Genomic DNA, 12,500 nt, shown 5'->3' on the forward strand with positions numbered 1-12,500 from the left:
GCATTTCTTTGTGTGAATTTCTGGACGCTCTCCCTACGGAGAACACGTCAAGTATCAAGTTTCAAGTTTTAATTATCTTTTCACTCCTATTGGAGTATGGAGGATTACTGCAAAATAATCTTTTCGTGCCCAGAACAAACATTTCCAAATACACAACAATGTCACATAAAAGTAGAGAAAACACAAATGTCTTTTAACTCCAAAAGTATAACTAGGCAACATTTGCAAATCTAATCATCTTACTTACAGCTAAAATGACTTTTTTTTTTACCTCCTTTGGGCATATTACAAAAATTAAACACCGATTTTGGAGACAAATATTTCTTAGGAACATATCTATTTCGTAACTGATCATAATTGGGACATTCCATTATAAAATGAAACTCATCACCAATCACAGACATGTTACAAACCTTACAAAGCCGTAACTCTCCTGGTATGCCTTTGTGTCTCCCTGTTTCTATTTCCAGCTTATGATTACTACTTCGAAATCTGAAGGAGCTGATAACATAATTATCAGGCATTTGACGTATATTTTTCTCTACCAAATTTACTTTTGAAATTTCGATAAAACAAACATTTACTACTCGCCTCTAGAGCATGTCTCCATAGATGTTGAAAACTATCTCTCAATACAGTGTAGTGCAACATTTGTTTTCCTTCTTTTCTGCAAGCGCATTTGTTTTACTAGTTATCAAAATTTGTCGTTGTTGTTGTTTTTACATCAGTGGTGTTACAGACATTTCTTTTATTTATATATTTTTTTTTCGTTGCTGTAGGTTCTTTTACGTGCGCTCAGCCGCACATGGGGCCTCGATTTCTCGTCTCATCCGAATAACGGCGATAATGTGCCGTGAACTGGAGCAGAATGACAAACATTCTAAAGACTGTTGTTCTGGGTCCTTTTGCATTGCTTAGTTCTCTAACTTTTTGACAGTTACACGTGACTAAATGCCTACATTGTCCGAACTACGCCATTGGTCAGTTCCATACTACAGACAGTTAGTAGCGGGTTACGACCATACTAGGCTCTTCCGTCCGAGCAATGCAACTGGCTCCGATTTCTAACATATGAATTATCGACGTGGTTAGGAAGTTTTGGATGTTGGCGGAAAGTGTCTTCAAATACCTCCATCAGAGGCGTCAATATTCTGCTAAGAGAGGAGACGAGACCTCACTCACTCACTCACTCATTCCCTCGACCGCTGGGGTCGTTGGGGGGACATGAGGAAGATGTCATAGCTCGCCACGCCGTTCTGTTGGCAGCTGTCGTGAGGAGATCTGGCATCGTCATTTTGGTCCATTCCTTGACGTTGTCGGACCAGCTCTTTCTCTGCCGCCCCCGTCTGCGCCCTCCCTCTACAGTCCCTTGCAGGATGGTTTTGGAGAGGGTGTTATGTCGTATGACGTGACCAAACCATGCCATCTTCCGTCGTTTGACAGTCGCCAGCATCTGTAAATTGCCTGTCAACAGTGCGGCCGCATTAAATTTTGTGCGTGTGCCTTTGGGCTGCGTTCTCATCTTACCTTCGGAGTTGAGTGACGTCTTCATCATTCGCGATAAACTTCCATGATTAAATTATCTTTTACAACTGCAGTAGCATTTGGTTTAAATAATCTTTAATTGTTCAGCAGTGCTTGGCAGATGTGGTGTAGCGTATATGGATTTGTCCGAACGCAGTGACGCCTCCTTGAGCTACTGAAACTGAAACTGTTCAGCAGTACAGTACACATGATTACAATGCAAACAATAACAAAAGAGCATCAACAAACTTAAAGCTTACACTGTGCTCACAACGTTGCAATTCAATTTTAACGACGACTGATGGACCATATTGTTAATTGTATCAAATGACATCATAAACAGTAAGTAATAAAATAACGAAATAAAACAAATAAAGAAATAACTACATAATACAGTAAAATAATGCTAATATCAATATTAACATGAGATTTAATTTATAGTCACCAGAGGGTAAGTATCATTTAAGTGTGCTACATTCGGTTGCGTTGTGTTGCATCAGGTGGTGTCGGGTTGTGCTGCATCGTGTTGTGCTGTGTTGCGTTAAGTTGGTTGGGTTGGGATCTGCATGCATTTTTTGTTTTATTGCGTCAGAGTATTGTGTCGTTCCGTGTCGTTTTGAGTTTATTTGCGTTGCGTTGCGTTGCGTTGCGTTGCGTTGTGTTGTGTTGTGTTGTGTTGTGCTGTGTTGATTGTGTTGTGTTGTGTTGTGTTGTCTTGTGCCAAATCATTCTATTCCGTTCCTCTTCAGCGCAGTTTGGAATGACATTTCATGGCATCGTATAGTTTCGCAGCGCAGCGCATCGGGTGGTATTCATAGCTCAGCCACGTAGCGCAGAACAGTACACTGTATCACATCATGATGTGTTGTACTATATCACGTCGTAGCATACCTTAGTGCGTCCGATCATATTGTGCGGCAATGCACATGCAGACGTGAGAAACAGGCACACAGAGAGACAGAGACAAATGATGGCGCTGTAACTCAACCACAAACTCACCCCTGGGGGTTAGGAAATTGTAGGGAAGGTTGTGGTCAAAAGGGGTGAGGGCATTTTCGAGGGGTGGGGTGGGGGGATAACTTGGATTGAACACAAGGAAATCTGTCGTGACGAGGATGTAACGTAAGGCGATAATTGTTGTGAATGAGGCAGTACGGTCATGCCCTGAGGTCCATTGTCCTCCAATGGTGTGATGGACGAGGTGTCTTACGTGTTAGTGTGATAACTTCAGCAACGTGGTTTGCGCTAAGTGACGTCGTGTGATCACGTTTGCAGACGATGCTGCGGCGGCCTAGCAGTGACACGTCTGCCCAGGAAGCGAGAGTTACCAAAGTTGATTACAGAAAATTGTTTGTTTTTTGTTGTTGTTTTTTTTTTTCTTTTTTTCTTTTTTTACAGAAAATTGTATTGTTGTCGTGGGTTCTGTTATGTGTGCTCAGTGCATCCTGCACAGGTGGCCTCGATTTCTCGTCTCATCCGAATAACTGTGATAATATGCCGTGAAGTGGAGCAGAATGGCAAACATTCTAAAGACTCTTGTCCTGTTTACTCAGATACGAATTATTGATGTGGTTAGGGAGTTTGGGCTGTTGGGGAAAAGGGTCTTCAGGACGTTGACCAGAAGCGTCAATATTCCGTAAAGAGAAGAGATGAGTCCCATGCTATCATCTTCTCCTGCCACTCAGAATGCAGCCGCTTTTTTGACTCACTTGTGTAAACAAAGTGAGTCTATGTTTTAACCCGGTGTTCGGTTGTCTCTCTCCTCTCTCTCTGTGTGTGTGTGTGTGTGTGTGTGTGTGTGTGTGTGTCCGTGTGTCTGTGTGTCTGTGTCTCCGTGGTAAACTTTAACATGGACATTTTCTCTGCAAATACTTTGTCAGTTGACACCAAATTTGGCATAAAAATCGGAAAAATTCAGTTCTTTCCAGTCATCTTGTTTAAAACAATATTGCACCTCTGGGATGGGCACAAAAAAAATAAAAAAGAAGCCTAAATATATGCAAACTGCATTTACTGTTATATTTATATTTTTTGTATTATCTAAACTTGGCACTTTGACCTCTTATTCTGACACAACAACGAGAGGAGTCATTATTATCATTTTTGCTCAAACAGGAACTTCTTTTGCTAAGCATGGAATTTTTATTTATTTTGCAAACGTTTTGGTGCAGATAGTAAAAAAGGGAAATTACTCTGTAATTAATGCTAGGGGACTTAATTATCACAAGTGAGTCTTGAAGGGCCTTGCCTCTCTTGTTCACATCTGCATTTGTGCTGCGTTCTCACCTCACTTCTGGAGACGCTGATGTCTTCATCGTTGGCTATGAACTTCCATAACTGGCAACAGTCTTGCTGTAAAATTATTTTTATAACAGCAGTATCATTGAAGTATGCTTTTACAACACTGAGTTGCGTTGCATCGAGTTGTGTTGTCATGCATTGCATTGTGTTGGGTTGGGCTGAGTTGGGTTGAGTTCCGTATGGGTTTGTTTCTTTTTATTGGGTAATATTGCGTTGTGAGTTGTGCCGTTTTCAGTTGAGTTGCACTGTGTTGTGTTGTGTTGTCTTGTGTTTTACCAAATTATTCAGTTTACTTCCTTTCCGCGCAGTTTGGTATGACATTGTATGGTGTCGTGTAGTATCGCATCGCATCACATCGCATTGCATCTAGTCGATCGCATCGTATCATATCATAAGGTGTTGTACTGTATCACGTCGTAGCGTAGTGCATCCGATTGTGTTGTGCGGCAATGCACATGCAGTTGAGAAAAACAGCTACACAGAGAGACAGAGACAAATGATAGCGCTGTGACTCAACCACACACTCACCCCTGGGGGTAGGAATTTGTAGGGAAGGTTGTGGCGGTCGAAGGGGGGCGAGGGGGGGGGGGGGACGCTTGCATGGGTGATGTGGTAGCTTGGATTGAACACAGGAAAATCTGCCATGACGGGGATGTAACGTAAGGCGATAATTGTTGTGAATGAGGCAGTAGGGTCTTGCCCTGAGGTCCACTGTCTGTGCAGTTTGGTATGACATCGTATGGTATTGAATGGTTATTGTATAGTAAAGCATCGCGTCTCATCGGATCGTATTCGTAGCTCAAGCACAGTGCATCACATCGTATCACATCATTTCATATTGTACTGTATCGCGTCGTAGCGTATCCATGTGCATCCGATTGTATCGTATGGCCATGCACATGCAGACGAAAGACACACACACACACACACACACACACACACACACACGCACACACACACACACACATTCATTTACCACTGCACTTGTGTCTTTTAACATTTAGGTTTCATGACAATAAAATCTATTCTATTCTATTCTGTCCACACACACACACACACACACACACACACACACACACACAAATGACAGTGTCTCCCCGGGTGGGGTGGGGGGGGGGGTAGGAATTTGAGAGGAAGGTTTTGGTCAGAAGGGGAAGGGGGGGGGGGAAGGGGGCGTTAAGGGGGGGGGGGGGGGGGGAGGAGGGGGAAGGATGGTAGGTTGGATTGAACACAGTGAAATCTGTTGTGACGAGGACGTAACGTAAGGCGATAATTGTTGTGAATGAGGCAGTACGGTCATGCCATGAGGTCCACTGTCTCCCCCCCCCCCCCCCGCCCCCGCCCCCCCCAAGGGTGTGATGGACGACGTGATTTTTGGCCTAAGTGGGATAACACCAGCAAGGTCTTCTTGCAGCTACGTGCTTGCAGAAATGCCTCCCCTCCACCCCCACACCCCCTCAAATCCCTGTCCCCCCCCCCCAACCCCTCACCCCCTTATTTGTTAGGGCAGAGTGGTGGGGTGGAGGGCGGGGGGGGGGGGGGGGGGAGAGGATGCAATGGCTCGTTATGTTGTGTTGTATTGTGGTGTGGTGTGGTGTGGTGTTGTAGTGTTTAGTGTCGTATAGCGTAGTGTAGTGTAGTGAAGTGCAGTGCTGTGCTGTGCTGTGCTGTGCTGTGCTGTGCTGTGCAGCGTAGTGTGGTGTGGTGTGTAATGTAGTGCTGTGCTGTGTGGTGTAGTGTAGTGCAGTGTGGTGTGTAACGTAGTGCTGTGCTGTGCTGTGCTGTGTATTATAGTGCTGTGCCGTGCAGTGTAGTGTGGTATTATGTGTTATGTTGAGGTGTGGAATGGTGTGGTGTGGTGTGGTGTGGTGTGGTGTTGGATTTGACTGCATTGATCCCATCTCTATAAAACAAATGAAATGACGTGTTCATCAAACATAAATTATCTCATAAAATTACACCAATTACCTATTTCCTACACTAAAGAACAATTGGTAGTATTTCAAACAAGCAAATAGATTAAAAAAAATATAAAAAAAACCCACAGAAATACATAAATAAATACAGAAATGCAGAAATATGATTCCTCTGTGATTTCGATTTTGAAAGGTTTCACGGTCATGGCAGTGGAAATATCTACACAGATGAACAGACTTTTCTTATAATTATGACGAAAATATGACAGCTCTGAATGAAGCGGATGTGATTTGTGCTAAGTGACGTCATGTGATCACGTTTGCGGACGGTGCAGTGGTGGCCTAGTAGGAAGCGAATGAATCTGAGCGTGTGGGTTCGAATCTCACACTCACCAAACGTTGTGTCTTCCCCTTCACTGAACCTTGAGTGGTGGTCTGGACAATGATCATTAGGATGAGACGATGCAAGTCCTGTTGTGCAGCATTGCACTTAGCGCACGTACAAGAACCCACGGCAAACAAGAGAGTTTCCCCTGGCAAAATTCTGCAGAAAAACTCTACTTTGGTTTGTTAAACAAATACATTTGCAGACAGAAAAAAGGGAAAAAAAGGGTGACGCTGCGCTGTATCGACGCATTTTTCCCGGAAAGAGCAGACCTTGTTTCACACAGAGAAATCTGTTGTGACAATACAATACAATACAATACAATGCAGTACAATACAACGCAATACAATACAATACAATAGCGACGCATTCTTCCCGGAAAGAGCAGGCTTGAGTTTCACACTGAGAAATCTGTTGTGACAATACAATACAGTACAATACAATACAGTACAATACAATACAATATAATACAACACAATACAATAGCGACGGATTCTTTCCGGAAAGAGCAGGCCTTGTTTCACACAGAGAAATCTGATGTGACAATACAATACAATACAATACAATACCATACGATACGATACGATACGATACGATACGATACGATGTAATGTGATGCGATACGATACGATACGATACGATGCGATACGATACGATACGATACGATACGATACGATGCGATGCGATATGATGTGATGTGATGCGATGCAATACAGTTGTGTACAGTACAGTGTAATAAAGCACAATGCAAAGCAATACAATGTTTACAATACAATACAATGCAGTACAATACAAGACGACACGATACGATACGATAAGATGCTATGCAATACAATACAGTACAATACAGTACAGTACAATACGATATAATGCAGTGCAATATACAATACAATGAAGTGGAGTGATGGCCTAGAGGTAACGCGTCCGCCTAGTAAGCGAGAGAATCTGAGCGCGCTGGTTCGAATCACGGCTCAGCCGCCGATATTTTCTCCCCCTGCACTAGACCTTGAGTGGTGGTCTGGACGCTAGTCATTCAGATGAGACGATAAATCAAGGTCCCGTGTGCAGCATGTACTTAGCGCACGTAAAAGAACCCACGGCAACAAAAGAGTTGTTCTGGCAAAATTCTGTAGTTAAATCCATTTCGACAGGAAAAACAAATAAAACTGCACCTACGATAAAATACCTAAAAATGGGTGGCGCTGTAGTGTAGCGACGCGCTGTCCCTGGGGAGAGCAGCCCGAATTTCACACAGAGAAATCTGTTGTGATAAAAGAAATACAAATACAAATAAATACAAATTATTATTATTATTATTATTATTATTGTTGTTGTTGTTGTTGTTGTTGTTGCTTTTGTTGTTGTTGTTGTTAAACGATATAGTTTCTGTCAGAAACCAAACTAAAAGCGATTTCCAGAGAGACATTTTGTACAACAAGCTGCCTACTTGGGAAGAGCCGACTGACAGATTTCTTTAGGCGCTCATATTTCGCTTCCTGTTTCAGGATTTCAATCACACACACACACACACACACACACACACACACACACACACACACACACACACACACACACATATCATAATACATTTTTCTCCAGATCTTTTTTTTTTTTCAGGGACAACTCTTTTGTTGCCGTGGGTTCTTTAACACGCGGGAAGCGCACATTGCACACGGGACCTCGGTTTATCGACTCATCCAAACGACTACCGTCCAAACCACCACTCAAGGTCTAGTGGAGAGGGAGGAGGGGGGGGGGGGTTGGGAGGGGGGTTGGGGGAGGCTGGGGGGTTTGAGGGATGGTGGGGTGGGTAGCGTGAGATTTGGGCTGATGGTGACAGGATGATATATGGAAAGGGACGTCACAATGACTTTATGTGCTTTTAATGACTGGTGTGCCAGGGTGCTCAGAGTTGTTTCATGCCTGTATAAACAGTGCAGAATGATGGTAGCAAGCAAGATACGGATCATTCAGAAAGGGAAAAAAAAAAAAAAAATGTTGTGATGATCAGATGGGTGTCAGTGATGGTGAGTCTTTACCATCAGCGTTTTGGCCCCCGGGTTTTTTTTTGTTTTTTGTTGTTGTTTTTTTTTGGGGGGGGAATGGGGGGGTGGAGGGGGAGGGTGCGGATGGGGGGGGGGGGGGAGCGGGGGGGTGAGAGGGAGGGAGGGGAGGGGTGCTGTATCAATGTGCGGGAGGTGGGGGTGACTGCCAGTGGGGGTTGGAGGGGCGGGGGGGGGGGGGGGGGAGGGCTGGGGGTGGAGGGTTAGCAGGAGAAAGTGTTGATCATTACAAATGAGATGTGTGGTGAATTGAATTCACAGCTGTATCAATGTTGGAAGAGATGGTGTGAGACCAGCAACATTTACAGGCTGCTCACTGATGCCACTTTGAATTCAGTTCACTCGCAGCATAAAAAACAACCCCGACCTTTCCTCTTTTTTGTTGTTGTTGTTGTTGTTGTTTTTGACTCACTTGTGTAAACAAAGTGAGTCTATGTTTTAACCCGGTGTTCGGTTGTCTGTGTGTGTGTGTGTGTGTGTCCGTGGTAAACTTTAACATTGCCATTTTCTCTGCAAATACTTTGTCAGTTGACACCAAATTTGGCATAAAAATAGGAAATATTCAGTTCTTTCCAGTCATCTTGTTTAAAACGATATTGCACCTCTGGGATGGGCACACACACACACACAAAAAAATGAAGCCTAATTATATACAAACTGCATTTACTGTTATATTTATATTTTTTGTATTCTCTAAACTTGGCACTTTGACCTCTTATTCTGACACAACAAGAGGCGTCATTATTATCATTTTTTTGTTCAAACAGGAACTTCTTTTGCTAAGCATGGAATTTTTATTCATTTTGCAAACGTTTTGGTGCAGATAGTAAAAAAGGGAAATTACTCTGTAATTAATGCTAGGGGACTTAATTTATCACAAGTGAGTCTTGAAGGCCTTGCCTCTCTTGTTATTTAATGGGTTTGACGATGTAAACAAAGCCATGCTTTTTTGGTAATCCAAAGGTAGATACTACAAGAAACAGTGCAAACAAAATATTTAAACAGTATTCCAGAACAAATCTCAGAAAGTTTACATTTAGTAACAGAGTAACAAATTATTGGAACAAATTAACAAATATTATCAAACGTGCACCCAGTATAAATACTTAAAGAACCTCATAGATAAACATGAGTTATTAACAAAAACGAAATACAATTTTGATGGACAAAATGACTGAGCTAGTCAACGACCTGACCAACAATAAAAAGGAGTAAATCTGAAGGGGCATAAAAAGCCAAAAATGGCTGAGTTGTATATAACAACGCCCCAAATCCTGATCCTGATCCTGTTTCCATATGCGCTAAGGAAGATGAGTTGATACCATTGAAATATGTGTAACACGGACACATGAAACAGAAACCAGTTGGTTGAACACGAACACAACTCTTTTCATCTTTTCAAGTCAAAGGTGTACAACTACTATTGTCTGGCCCTTCTTGCATTTTCCACGTGAATTAAACGAACGCTCACATACACACACTGTCATGGGCAATTACAAACACACACACACACACACACACCGTTTCAGATACAAGTGAGTTATGTCTTTTTTTTCTTCTTTCTTTTTCTGGGTTGTGAACTTTCTTCCATACATATCAACACCCAGAGAAACAAAACTGTTTTTTTTTTTTTTTTTTTTTTCTTTTTTTTTTCTTTTTTTGAATTCCCGGGTTCGTCCGTTGTTGTACTAGCGTCGGATCGGCAGTTCACAGGGAACTAACGATGTCAGGTCGCCAGGAGGCAACACACCAGAGCAGACCCCGCACTGCTGTTAGTCACTTTGGTGGTGTTCAGTAGTGCCTGTCCTGATTTAACAGACCACAGACGCACTGGCCGAGTAGTTGAAGCGTTAGACTTTCAATCTCAAGGTCCCGGGTTCGAATCTCGGTAACGGTGCATGGTCGGTAAAGAGTGGAGATTTTACCGATCTCCCAGGTCAACGTATGTGCAGACCTGCTTGTGCCTAAATCCCCTTCGTGTGTATACGTAAGCAGAAGATCACATACACACATGAAATATCCTGTAATCCATGTCAACGTTCGGTGGGTTATGGAAACAAGAACATACCAGGATGCACACCCCTGAAAACAGAGTATGGCTGGCTTCATGGCGGGGTAAAAACGGTCATACACGTAAACGCCCACTCGTGTACATACGAGTGAACGTGGGAGTTGCAGACCACGAAGGAAGAAGAAGAAGAAGATTTAACATACACAGGACATCACTCACAAAGCCCCCTACTGATGCCAGTAATAGCTCAGTCGGTGAACCAGACTGAAAGGCAGATATACCAATCCATTCAGGGTTGCTGTTTTTTTTTTCTGTCAGAATACGATTGACTTTTCATCACGTGACAGAGTTAGATCACGTGACAACAACATGGAAGACGTGAGACGTGTGTCACAATAACCAAGTAGGAGCATTTTTCTTTTATTTGTAAACCTGTGTGTGTGTGTGTGTGTGTGTGTGTGTGTGTGTGTGTGTGTGTGTGTGTGTGTGTGTGTTTGTAGTGTGTGTGTGTGTGTGTGTGTGCATGCGTGCGTCTGTGTGTGTATGCGTGTGCCAATAGTGAGACATTTGTTTTGCAATTAGTGGGGATTACGTGTATATCAATTGACAATGGCGGTTAAAGAAGAAGAAGAAGGAGAAGAAGAAGACGACTCAAGACATCCAGCTGTGTAACTGCTTGCACTGTGTTGACATGACCACATGTCACCGAGCAGAAATCTCCTATCTTTAACTTAACAGACCATGAAATTGTCTGCTGCGTGTTTTGTTTGCAGAACTACATCCCGCCATCCGTGTGTGTTTGTGTGTGTTTGTGTGTGTGTGTGTGTGTGTGTGTGTGCCGTGGAAGCTGCGATACGTAGACTAGAAATGAGTGTGTGGAGGAGGGGGGTAGAGGAGGTGCAAGGTAATGTGTGTGTGTGTGTGTGTGTGTGTGTGTGTTGGAGCTCATGTACGTTTATATGTATTTGACTGTGCTTTCATATCTGTGAAACTGCATGTTTGGTGCATTTCTGTTGTGCATGTGTGGGTGTGTGTGTGTGTGTGAATGTGTGTCTTCATGTTTTACATTTATTCGCTTATTTATCACCATTGTTGTCTTATTTATTTATTTATTTATTTCTATTTTTTATTTTCTTTCTTTCTTTTTTTTTTTCTTTTTTATCATTTTATTAGTATTACTATTATTATTACTACTACCTTTTTCTATATTATAATTATTATTCATTTATTTATTTATTTATGTAAGCTTATCTATTATTTATTCCGCCGTTTTTTTGTGTGTTTTTTTGTTGTTGTTTTTGTGGTTTTTTTGTTTTTGTTTTTTTGTTGTTGTTTTTTGTTGGGTTTTTTTGTTTGTTTTTTTCTCAAGGCCTGACTAAGCGCGTTGGGTTACGCTGCTGGTCAGGCATCTGCTTGGCAGATGTGGTGTAGCGTATATGGTTTGTCCGAACGCAGTGACGCCTCCTTGAGCAACTGAAACTGAAACTGAAACTGAAACATCCCGCCAAGCGATAAGCCTGCTTCGTTGAAGAACAGACGTGCACGCGTTCTCACGGCGACAAAACAATAACAACAGCAGCAGCAACAAACAACAACAACAACAACAACAACCCGTTAGATGATTCAAACGCCTCTCTTGTAAAGTGACAACTCTGTGTTTGATTAACATTCAGAGAGGTGGGGTTGGTGGGGCGTTTTTTTTTTTTTTTTTTTTTTTTGTCATTGTTTTTTTCCACAGACGACGAACGCTGAACTTTCTGGAGACAGAACTGCGTGACACAGAGTTGTAGGAATTTGTTGTTTAATTAAGACTGTTACAGAGACAGCCTGGGCTTCAGAGAAGTGTGGACGTGTGCTAGCTAACAGAGCGCACATAAGTGGTGTGTAAATCTTCAGACTTTGCCAACAAACTGAGGTGTGTGATCGGTTCGTGTGTTCACATTGCTCGGAAACGGTTAATTTGAAGTGATAGTTGTTGGGTTTTTTGGGTTTTTTTTTCTCCAACGTTCAGAACTGGATTGAATTCTGACAGGTGTGATCAAGAGATGTTAGCAGAATCTTCGTTTTTTTTTAAGTGTTCAGAATTGATTTGTTTTTTTATCATACTGATGGAAGCGATATTTCGATGCATACAGATCTTAACAGCCTCACAAAAATGACTTATTCTTCCGAGCTATAGAAGTGAATTTTTACAAGCTTACGGAAGTTGCCAGAAGTGATTTTTGTGGCATTTACATTCCGACAAAATTAATAATGAATGAATAACGCTGAATCATCGTCGTTAAGAATTGATAAATGTG

At 42.3% G+C, this 12,500-nt stretch overlaps 1 protein-coding gene across 2 annotated transcripts in view; it reads left to right on the forward strand.

Moving 5' to 3' along the window:
- LOC143286430 (uncharacterized) overlaps positions 1-12,500 on the forward strand; it is a 180,841-nt gene that overhangs the window by 1,832 nt on the left and 166,509 nt on the right. Inside the window, exon 2 of one of the 2 annotated variants that reach the window (XM_076593992.1) lies at positions 11,939-12,500. This exon is cut by the window's right edge and continues 666 nt beyond it. The gene's annotated coding sequence lies outside the window, so the exon portion shown is untranslated. The remainder of the gene's footprint in view (positions 1-11,938) is intronic. The other variant, XM_076593993.1, reaches the window with a different exon arrangement.

Source organism: Babylonia areolata, chromosome 10, assembly GCF_041734735.1.
Source record: "Babylonia areolata isolate BAREFJ2019XMU chromosome 10, ASM4173473v1, whole genome shotgun sequence".
NCBI lineage: Eukaryota > Metazoa > Mollusca > Gastropoda > Neogastropoda > Buccinidae > Babylonia > Babylonia areolata.